The sequence below is a fragment of the Chamaea fasciata genome, unplaced genomic scaffold, assembly GCF_029207755.1.
Source record: "Chamaea fasciata isolate MVZ Bird 193981 ecotype frontalis unplaced genomic scaffold, bChaFas1.0.hap1 SCAF_12, whole genome shotgun sequence".
NCBI classification, from domain to species: domain Eukaryota; kingdom Metazoa; phylum Chordata; class Aves; order Passeriformes; family Sylviidae; genus Chamaea; species Chamaea fasciata.
In genome coordinates this window covers 13,498,998-13,511,197 of record NW_027094097.1, presented here as the reverse complement: position 1 = coordinate 13,511,197, position 12,200 = coordinate 13,498,998, and positions in this window count along the sequence as shown.

The window sequence follows — 12,200 nt, the reverse complement described above, 5'->3', positions numbered from 1 at the left end:
ACACTTGGGTGTGTCACAATCAGGTCTGTCCCCGTCACCTCGTGCAGGTGCCACATTTCTCTGGATGATGAATCAACCAGTCACCCTGCACCAGCAGCCAGTTTAATCTGCTGGTATTCCAGGAGTTGTCCTGTGGGGCTGAGATTGCAAAACTGCAGCAGCCTCTGCCTGGGGCTCTTGTGGATGGGTACAGTTTGTTAGGTGACATCTGGTCTCCATCAGAATCCCAGCACCTGCAGAGCTGTTTCCTTCCCAGCAGTTGTGGTGGTTGTGGTTGTTGGTCGTGTTGTGCTTTCTGAGGTCACATCATCTGTTACACTGAGAAGTTAGCGACGTGAGTCCCAAGCTCCTGCAGTGAGCTCTGTGGCAGAGCCACAGCACCAGTGCGAGTGCAAAAGGATCATTTGGAGATGAAGGTGGGACAGGCTGCCCATAAAAGCCATCAGCTGTTAAGTGCTGTTAGTTTTCTTTCACTGGCCATTGATTTTGTCTTTCTGTTGGATTTTCCAGCTTGCTACTAAAGAGAGATTTTAGCATGCAAGATGCTGAGGAGAAAAAAAAAAAATAAATATTCACCATCTGCGCTACTTACCAGGACAATAACTGTCCCTGGAGAGGATTGTACTCTGTCACAGGGAGTCTTCACAACACTAAAAAAAGAGATGTGTTCAGCTCCTTCCTGTCCCTGTCACTGAGTGCCACTGCAGTGCCATTTCTGAGGAGCACTTGCTGTGAAAGAACACCCTCTGTCAGGGAGTGTGCAGAGGAGAAAGGGGAGGCTGCTCTCCTCAGCGAGCACTGGGAGCTGCTGTGCTGGAAGGGGCCGCATAGAAAAGCATCTGAGTTTCACAGCTGCATCCTGCCTTTGAAAGCAAATCAATAGGAATTACGTTGCTTTGTCACTTAGGCTTGTTTATCATCAACTCGGGCCGTTTTTCTTGTCACAGGAGCGGGGCCCCCCTCGGTGCCACTTGCGTGGGGTTGAGTGGGACCCGAGCTCTGAGATGTTCCCTGCCTGAGCAATGAGAGGCGAAGCAGTGCTTGGCTGGGGGATGGTCAATTTTCAGGGTTTTTTAAGGTTCTCGGCCATCACAGAGTCCTGCTAGAAGTGCTTGAAGCAGACAAACTTTCTGTCTCTGGAGTTTATTTTAGTTATCGACTGTCACGAGCAACAAAATGTGCTCCCCATGGGAATTCCTCCTTGGGGAAAGGGCTACAAAGGTGGTGTAAAGACAGAGTAAGGTAAGGGCAGTGTGATTCTTCAGCCTCTTGGTGAGGAAAGTCCTCTAGGAAGGCAGGGTCAGGGTTATGCTCAGCATGCCAGGAGCATTTCAAACACTTTGAGCATTGTTTTCTTTAGGAAATAAGGAATGAGTAATGTATACTCATAAATCTGTAGCAGGACTGGGGAATGCTGAGGCACAGCAAGATGTAACTTGACATGCTGGATAAATTACTAAACCTCACCCTGAGATTGCAGCTGAGAGCCAGAGAACAGCTGGATTGTCACCCAGTCCCAGTGGTTTCAGCCACAGTGGTGGCTGTGGCTGTGCTGGGAGCTGTTCCCCACCTGCTCCTGATGCCTTCAGTTTTATCTTTCATGTATTTCAGGTTCTGTGCTGCCCAGGGGTGCAGTTCTGAGCTCACATTCAGTGTCACTCAGCTCTGCACAGAGCAGGGACACAAAACAAATCCTTTTCCTGCTGCACACCAAGGACAACTTTCAGCCCAAAAGCACAAACAAGGGTGGCTGAAGGGAGAAAACAAGAAGGATGGGACCTCACAACCTGAAGCTGTAATTGGGCAATTAAACCCCAATATGCAAATGGACCAAAACTGATAAAAGTGTGAGAGCTCGTGACCGTTTGTCCATTTTGTGACCATTTTGGGTCCACCTTGGGTGCAGCCCTGGTCAGGCTCTTGTCCTGCCCAAGGTGTACCCTAAAGGCCTTTCAATAAATCTCTACTTTATTCTCTGGCTCTGTCCAGTCTCTGCTCCAGCTCAGCCTTCCCAAACTCAGCCCTGCAGGGGATGGATGGCAGCACCCAAACTCAGCCCCACTGAAACTCTCGGGGTTCCTGGGCTGCACTGGGCTCACCACCACCCTCCTCATCATCCCCCTCCTCATCACCACCCTCCTCATCGTCACCCCTCCTTTTTCCCGAGGCTCTCCTGATCCTCCGGGGCTGCCAGGGCAGCTCCTGCCATCCCAGCCTTGCTGTCAGCGCCCTGCTCTCAGCTCCAGATGCTGCTGGCCCTGCAATTCCAGCAATTTCCACTCACCCTCTTCGCTGAATGCCGCAATCTGGGTGACAAAAGCAAACCCGAGATCTCTCTGCTGTCCAGGCTGGAATGATCACGTGCAAATGCAGATTTCTCGTGGTTTTTGTTTTGTTTTGTTTTGCTTTTTTTCCCTGGAGATGCCATAATTGCCTGCAGGATGCATTAGCTCACTGCAACAGCTCAGTATTGAAATCCACAAGGTTGTATGGCGTTTTTATATTATGTGTAATACTAATCAATATCCATCCCTTCCTCTTTATCAGCGCTTAATTGTGGGCAGAATTAACAAAGATAGTCTCTGGGAGGCAGCAGCTGTGGCTGAAAGAGATAAATTAAACAGTACCTGGTCAGATGGTGAGGAAATAGAAGATATTCTTTTCCCATTTTTAAGAAATGGCAAAGAAAAAAAGTCATTTTTACTAAATTGTTTGAGCTAATAGGCCCTTTTTCTTTTTAAAGAATGAAAAGTAGGAAGGGAAATTAAAGTAACTCATTTACTGAAACAGATTTGTGAAATTCTCTGCTAAATGTGACTTTTAAACCAGACAACTCATTAACGCAGCTACTGGGGATTAGATTGGAATTATTTACTGAATCTTAACCAGAGTCAGAACTTGTGAGTGTTGAGGGGAGTGGTGGAGAAAGGGAAAGACTGAGAATTAAAATTACACATGTTGTTTCTGTCTAATTACAAAAGAAAAGGAAATGATGCCAGAACTTTAGATAGGGAAAAAAAAACATCATTACCTTATTACAGTCTGTATCTAAGAATATACTTAGATAGACTTCATGTTCCAGAACGGTATTTAAAATGCAATTTAAATATTTAAATTATGTTTGCCTAAATTTTTTAAAATAAATGTTGTTTGTGTTTCTTTTTATTTTTCAGAGAATATTCTCCTGAGGAGATGGCCTTGAAATTTCATATTTTTTCTGCAACTAAAGTTCTCCTAACAAGTTAGGTTGGAGTTAAGAAGATGCCTTTAGGCAAAGGATAAAGTTTTAATTGGATTTTTGAATAATCATAATTTGAGTCCTACTCAAACTTCAGATTGTGTTTGAAGCACATTTCGCACCGTTGATCTTTGATGTCAAATACTCAAAATGTGCAGCTCTCTGCTGCATTTGTGGCACAGCTGCCCTGCCATGGGAGAGGGGTGGGTTTGTAGGGAGCACCTTTAAAAATCACCAGCTCCAGAATGACAGAATTGTTTGGCTTGAAGGGACCTTAAAACTCACCTTGTTTCACCCCCTGCCATGGGCAGGGACATCTTCCACCATCCCAGGGTGCTCCAAGCCCTGTCCTGGGACACTTCCAGGGATCCAGGGGCAGCCACAGCTTCTCTGGGCAATAAATAACACTGGGTTTTGCCCAGCTGTTCATTCTGTGCTTGAAGCACCCCAGGATGGATTTTCTCTCCTGGCTTCCAGGAAAGGAAGGACATCCATAGATCATGGTTCTTGTCTTCCCAAAGCAACACTTCCCAGGGAGGGGCATTCTTAATATATGGGAAATTTCTCAGCTAAATGTTTGAAGTGCTGGTAATGTATGAATTTTTTTTAGAGTCATCTATCATTTTGTGGAGTCCATAAATTGGAATCTTTCACAGGGAAAAAAGTGAGTGGTTATTTGATATTTCTGTGGTAGTCTGAACCACATAAGCTGAATATAGACCCTAAGGAATGAAGAAAACAAACACCCCAAAACCAAGAAGAAGAAGGCGAAGAAGAAGGACTTAGAGACCACCCCACATCCTCCATCTTGACTCACATGTTTTGCTATTTACTAAAATCCCCAAATCCAAGTCTCCAGAATTCCAGCAGAAGAACACAGGTTATAATAATTGACGATAAGGAGCGATTCCGTGAGGCAGAGCAGCAAAGGTGTATTTCTCTGTTTCTTAATATGCAGCTGATTCAGATGAGATCACTCAGAGAAACCAAAAAGCCAGTAAAACGTGGTGTTGTAAACTCCAGCTGCCCAGCTGGATCAGCAGCCCGTGCAGTGCTGGGCGAGGGAGCCTTAACAGAATGAATGATGTAGGAGTGAAAGCTTTTAAAACAGAACAAGGCTCTTCTCGCCGCTACACAGATTCATCATTTCTTTTCCTGAAGGAAATAATTCTGAGGATTTGAGTCTATTCACTCTGACACAAGTGGCTGAGAAGGGGAGTATTGAAAGAGCAAGGGTTTGGTATAAAATATATTGAAGTGAGATATGTGAGCAATTTTTTTTCCCTGAAGTGCTCACTCCTACACTTGGGCCATTGTTAATGTGATGAAATTTATTAATTAAGAGGGATTTATTCACTATGTTGGCATGTCTTTTGCTGTTTCTCTTCCTCCCTGGTACAGAGTGTGTCTGTCCCAGCCTGTATTCCACAGGCTTTGATGCAAACATAGAAGTAGGAGGTAAGAAAACATTCATGTTGTCATGTTTATAAAAACATTCTCAGTGAGAATAAGCCAGTGCTTGAGGCAGATACCTGTTTGATTCTGTTCCATGAAGCAATCTGGCCCTTTTCTTTCCTTAGCCTGTACTAAACTCCAGGACACAAGTTTATATTAGGAAGATAAATATTAGAAAAGAGAATGAACGAAATCTGAACTATTAACATGTTCCACTTCTTTTTTTTTTTCTTTTCCCCACCAGTGAATTTATTTATTGGCACATCAGTGAGCATAATTCCCCATAACCAAGTTCCTAAAGTGAGGGAGAAAAGAACACTAATTAGATAATCTCTGACTTTTATAGGATTAAAACCTTCCTGCCCACAGACAGACAGCTGAAATAGTGGCTCTGTTGAAATCATCATTGAAGCCCCTAATGGCTTTCAGGGAGGCACTGGTGATTTGTCTGCCTGTTTGCTCATTTGCGCTATCTTGATTTATCTCAGGTTTGCTCTTCCTGCGTGTGTTTATTGCTGTTGATGCAGCCTATCAAGCCATGCAGCCCCCTATGATAGCTCTGTGGAGATATATTTAATTTGATTTGCTGCTGTCCCCAGGCGTTTATTCCCTGTCAAACAGCTGCCTGTTGCAGAAAAAAACCTCAATACAGAAGCACATAATGGTTTATGGATGGAGCATTTAACAACCACCAGTGAGTGGCATATGTCTGGAAAATGTGTCCCAAACAACGGCATGTGCAGAGAGCATTGTTCTGGGGATCCAGCCACAAATGCAGCACAATGGAGAATTAGCTGACAAGTGCATTCAGGAGTTTATGAACACCTCTGCTGCCTGAATGCCTCTGTGCTGCGCATTTCAGCGCTTTACTCCTCAGCAGGTTCTTCATAGAAGGAGAAGGTCCTTCAGCATTCATCCCTGTGCTTTGGTGCTCTGCCATTCTTCATCTCTCCACATCAGGGCTTGTTTCTCTTTCTCTTTCCTCTCCCTGCAAAGGAAAAAAAAATTAGACTGCCTAAATATCTACTGGGCATGCCAAAAATAATAATAAAAAAAAATCGGTGTTAACAGGGAATTAACTGAGGTTGCTAAAACAAGAGACACAGCGAGGCACATCATTTGCATGTGTTAATGGGAGCGAGGGAATGAGAAAAGAGGAAGTGCCTGTGCTCCATCACACTGCCAGAGCAGTCACTTGGAGCCACCCTGACACTGATCTAGTGCCACTGGCCCTGTGCCAGAGTACATCCAGTAAGTGAAGTCCTGCCCTTGGTGAGAGTGCTTGCATATTAATTTCAAAGGGCTGGGATTTTAGGCACTTCTTGTTAACTGAGTGATTCATTCCCATGACTCCAATGTGTGTGTGTGGCTTCTCACACCCTCACAGGACCAGGCAGATGAGCAGGAAATCTGAAATGGAAGCACTGGGATGCCAGGTGAGGACGGCATCTTCCACTGGGGTGAAAAATGTTACCTTCAACCTTGATGAGGTTTCCTGGGAACTGGATGCCACATTCCCTAAGGGCTGCCCTGCCCACCCTATTTCCCTCGAGGTGCCACCTACCTCTTGAATCTCTCAACACTCCTGAGGGTGTCCAGCACCTCACAGAAAATGGCCTAAATCAATAGTGAGATGGCGTGGTTGACTATGTCTTGTAAAAGCAAAACGGTTTTAATAAAGAAACAAAATAATACAAAAAACCACCAAAGAACAAAGCTGAACACAGTGTAGGGACAGGTCCCACAAACCTGCTACAACACCTGAAAAATGCACTGAGGAGCCTCGTGCTCTCCTTTAAGTGTTGCATTATTTGGGTGGGTTTTTGGCAAACAGCCCAACAGAGAGTAGCTGCTTTTCTGAGGAACAGGTAAACAGACCTAGCAGTGGTTTTGTCTTGGCACTGAACCAAATTCTGTCAGGAGAGCAAAGAAACTCCCAGTGTTCTTTCCTTAAAAGGTTCTGGCATGAATCTGAGAGCCTTCCCTACACGGAGACACCTGCTTGGCTGTGGGCTGCATCCCTACATCCACCCACATTCCTCCTCAGCACTTCCAGCACTTCCTTCCCCTGGGGCTCTCCAGGGATATTCACACACACATTTCAGGCCTCTCAGCACCTCTCTGACATTAAACTCCCAGCCAAGCCAGTTCATGGAGGGGAAATATCTCAGCTGACCCGCCAGGTGGGGACCAAGCTTCAGCACCAGAGTGAGGGAAGGGTTCAGGTCACCACTGGAATGGGAAAAGCTGGGGTGACGAAGCCCCTGTGATTGTCCCCTGAAAATCCTGAGCCCCTGGATCAAATCCTGGCATCACTCAGAGCAAAGGAGATGGTCCATGTCTGCAAAGACGCTTTGGAAATGAAGCTGAGCTTTGGGGGCAGATATTCTTCAGTGTTTTTTGGTGAATCCCCAAAAGGCCAGAATTCTGACATTTACTCTTGAAAAAACCCCAAACCCAAACCTTCAGCAACGAAACCAAAAAGGTTTCTTTTCAAAGAGATATTTGCCATCAGCATTTCATTGGGGTGATGGAGAAAGACCTCACCCTTCCCACATGCTGCCAATCAAGTGACTGACACGTCTCACAGTCTCAGCTGAGCCCTTCACATGCAATTATGGCACATTTCTGTAAACTTCCAGGGCACTGCCCTTTTTAAGGAGAAAAAAGAGAGGAGAAATGATGGTTGCCTTCTCTCAGCAGGGTCTGTGTGTACACAGCCAGCACATTTGTTCTGTGAGTGACCATCCTGGAGTGGTCACAGTGTTCTGGCAATGAGAGGCATTAAGGCTTCCTGAGGGGAAAATCTTCACAGAAACTAATCCAAGTAAATTAGAAAATAGTCATGATCAATAATAGGATTAAAGTCCTGATCCAGATCTTCTTTCCTAATTTCTGTGGGCGAAGCTGCTGCATCAGTATGGCAAATCTCCAAGTCTGAATCAAGAGTAGCTGAATTACTGTAAATAATAACAACATTTTAAGTCAATTTTATTTTTATTTTAAGTTTTTTAAGCTATGTGAAAATATCAGCTGTCAAGCCCTTTCATGTCTCCTGGGGTTTTCTTAGCCTGGTGACCCACGTGCAGGTTTTGAAAGTTCATTTTTGGCATTTTTGGAGCCCTGACGAGCTGCAAACCTGAGTACCATGAACAGAGGCTGTTCTGAGCCCTGCTGTGTGCTCCTCGTGGTGCCTCCGCATCCAGAAATCCCCATCTGTTCTCCATTCACACCAACATTCACCTTTCCTTTGCAGAACTCCCTGGTTCTACCCTAAATCTCACATGGGCTCCTTAGCTGAAGGCCCCAGATGATGCCTACAGATCATTACAGGGTTTGCAGTCCGTGGTAGCCCTTAAAATTCTCTCAGATCTGTAGATTTTTGCTGTGCACTGTAAAATAAAGCTTTGCTGCTCTTTAGTCGTTGTTTTGTACAGTACTTCAGGCAGTAAATCCTTCTGTAAATTCAGTAAATCTTTCTGTGTAATAGCAATGCAGTGCCACACTCTGGAAAATTATTGGCTGTATTTTAGTTTTGTGGGATGTAGGTACCCCCCTGAATAACAAGGCTGTGGTTTCTGTGTTTTCAGTGGTGTTTGGCGCCTTTGCTGCTTCTTGGAGAGCACAGGAACTTCAGGGCATGGCAAAGAGAAACAGTTCAAAATACCAACCAAGTTATTGACAAGGAATAATAAGCAGTAGGTGATTGTAGGAGAAAACTGGATTAAAGTGAAATTATCACAGGTCTCACTTCTGCCGGGTCAGTACCAGCCTGCCCTGGATCTTCTGATGCCCTTGAAGTTTTTCTTGAGGAATTAGAAATGTTGTGGTTTTTTTTTCTTCTGTGCTCAAACAAGAAACGCACTTTATGTATTTTTAAACAAGGTGTGTTCTGTCTGGGCACATTGTTCTGAGGAGAATATTGCTGTGCATTTCCAGTGGGCAGAGAATCCAATTAGAGAAGCACGAGGAGGTCTGATAAACACTGAATCCTGCCTGAAGTGGGAAATGAAAAATGTCTGGAAGCACCAACCAGGCCTCCTTTTGAATGCTAACAGAAAAAGACATTTAATGCTTTATGGTAAAGCCATCCATATAGCCGAGATGCTGCAGAGGACATGAATACATGCTCAGGGTTTCTGTCTTTGTGCAGCTCGTTAAAGGAGTGATCTGGGTTGTGTTTTGAAGCCTTTCTTGTGAACAGAGGAGTGCAGAGGAACACAACGGGTTCAGTTTGTAAAAATACCAGCTGTGGAGTGAAAATCAGCAGAGCCTTTAGAGGAATTATCACCTTTTAGGTTCAGTGGGACTTTTCCAGCTTACCCTGGATGTAGAATATAATTCCCTGAGTGCAAAAGCCACATCACAACACGTGGAGATATGAAATGAAGCAGCACAAAGACGGTTTCTGCAATCCCTCTGTAAGTGACTGGGGGTTACAGTTTTATGAGAGAGCAGGAGTTTATCTTGAGCCTTGCCCAAAGGGATGGGGAGCAGCTGAGCATGGAAATCATCAGAAGGGAACAAGTAAGGATTAAAATTCCTGACCTCCATTTTCCTCACCAGCTTCCCCAGCAGGAACCCAAGGAATTCTGCCTCTCCACTCATTTCTGCACCAGGGTTTTGTTGGGACCTGTGCACACTAAAAATGCACATTACCTGTTTGCAGGGGTTTTACTTGTCCAGTAGTGTCTGTAATTCTTTCTAATCTACTTAAGGGATTTATCAAAGTGCCACCATGAGCATAATGCTGTTATTCTGTCATGGAATAGCAGGAATGTCCTTCAACATGGGTGATGTCTGTGCTTCCATTCTATACTTCACCACTTCCTGCCTTTCTGCTCTTTGTTTTCCCTTCCCTGTTCTCTTCATCTCTGTTTGTTTACATGATCAATAATTCAACAGGAGATATTTCCCAAGGGAACCCCTGTGAGAGGTCCAGGTGGGACTCACCACACTGCCAGGGGATCTCTCAGAACCTTCCTTTCCTCAGCTGCAGTACCACAAACCACATGGGTGTGTGCAGAGTCTGAATCTTGGGAGTGATCCAATTCCTTGGACGTAATTACTGATGTCCCCTGGTGAATTATGGCCACAGGCTGTGTCAGCCTGGCCATAAACTGACAGGGATCACCCCAATACTCTTGGCAAACTGGGAGATTTCCAGACTGGTCAGCACTAAGGTTGCTGATCCAAGCCTGGTTAAACCCCCTTCAGAAGCAGAAAACACATTTTTTGCTTCTTTTCAACGCCTCTGCAAAAGTTTGTTTTGGTCTTGTTTGTAGTAGACAAACATGGCCCAAGATCCCAAGGTTTGGTTTGGCCATGAACTTACAAACCAACAAACACAATCCCTCCATCCTCCACCGAGCAGCTGCAGCAGATTTATGAAGTGGCAGCGTCACTGTGCCCTGGCTGTGTTGTGTTTGTGGCTGTCCTGCTCCCTGCACACTTCTGCTCACTCCACGTTTTCCCTGTTTCCAGCGGCCTTTCCTCTGTTTACTCATTATTTACACTTCAGTGCCTCCTGTTTGGCGAGGTGTTTGATGCCCTGCTTCATGTAAGATTACCTTTGATCTAATGCCTTCGTCATTCTCGGCTCCCCACTCTTTGATATTCCTGAACTACTTTTAAAATCAACACCTTTCCTTAATTGCACTCCCTCCCCTGGCCCTCTGCTCTGGAAATCTTCTGTTCTGATTCTGGCAGCCTGTTTTCTTCTCTGCTCACTTTCCTTTGAGGTCCCAAACATGCCTCCAAATATCTGCCCCCAAAGCTCAGCTTCATTTCCAAAGCGTCTTTGCAGACATGGACCATCTCCTTTGCTCTGAGTGATGCCAGGATTTGATCCAGGGGCTCAGGATTTTCAGGGGACAATCACAGGGGCTTCTTCACCCCAGCTTTTCCCATTCCAGTGGTGACCTGAACCCTTCCCTCACTCTGGTGCTGAAGCTTGGTCCCCACCTGGCGGGTCAGCTGAGATATTTCCCCTCCATGAACTGGCTTGGCTGGGAGTTTAATGTCAGAGAGGTGCTGAGAGGCCTGAAATGTGTGTGTGAATATCCCTGGAGAGCCCCAGGGGAAGGAAGTGCTGGAAGTGCTGAGGAGGAATGTGGGTGGATGTAGGGATGCAGCCCACAGCCAAGCAGGTGTCTCCGTGTAGGGAAGGCTCTCAGATTCATGCCAGAACCTTTTAAGGAAAGAACACTGGGAGTTTCTTTGCTCTCCTGACAGAATTTGGTTCAGTGCCAGGACAAAACCACTGCTAGGTCTGTTTACCTGTTCCTCAGAAAAGCAGCTACTCTCTGTTGGGCTGTTTGCCAAAAACCCACCCAAATAATGCAATACTTAAGGGAGAGCACGAGGCTCCTCAGTGCATTTTTGAGGTGTTGTAGCAGGTTTGTGGGACCTGTCCCTGCACTGTGTTCAGCTTTGTTCTTTGGTGGTTTTTTGTATTATTTTGTTTCTTTATTAAAACCTTTTTGCTTTTACAAGACATAGTCAACCACGCCATCTCACTATTGATTTAAGCCATTTTCTGTGAGGTGCTGGACACCCTCAGGAGTGTTGAGAGATTCAAGAGGTAGGTGGCACCTCGAGGGAAATAGGGTGGGCAGGGCAGCCCTTAGGGAATGTGGCATCCAGTTCCCAGGAAACCTCATCAAGGTTGAAGGTAACATTTTTCACCCCAGTGGAAGATGCCATCCTCACCTGGCATCCCAGTGCTTCCATTTCAGATTTCCTGCTCATCTGCCTGGTCCTGTGAGGGTGTGAGAAGCCACACACACACATTGGAGTCATGGGAATGAATCACTCAGTTAACAAGAAGTGCCTAATATCCCGGCCCTTTGAAATTAAATATGGCCCATCCTGTCCCATGCACTTTTGGATACAAATAATCTGGCTGAGTGTTATTGCCCCCCTGTGACCCAGCTGATATTTCAAAAGCCTTCATGTGCAGATAAAAGCAGGAATCAGCTTCCATGGATATTTTACGACTCCTTGAATAAAGAGTTCTTTCATGTGTTTGGGCAAAATTAGAAAAAGTATAAATGTGCTGTTGAATGGTCCTCCTATAGCAGAGTAAGTATGGGTACGAGTGTGCTGCTAAATATATAAACATAAATAATCCTTGCTTTCTCTCTTCTTCCAGGCTACATATTTTTCCTTTATAACTCATCCCTGGAGAAAGGTTCATGAGTGAAAAATCATTGCTAACTTCATTTTTTGCCTTCACTGTGAATTTCTATCCTGGAGCAATGATAAGAAATAATGGATGCAATGTTTTCCTTCAGAATCCATACTGTGCAACAAATTGTCTGGTTTATTTGTTGTTGCCATATTTAATTTAAGTGTAATAATTTTTCTCCTTGGCTTATCTATTACATTTTAAGTTCAAAGGCTCTTCCAAACCTTTTTTTTTTTTTTTTTTTTTTTGCAACAATATTTTAGGAGCCAGATCTGTTTTGTAGTTAAGTCTCAAGTCTCCCACTTCCTGCCTGGATTG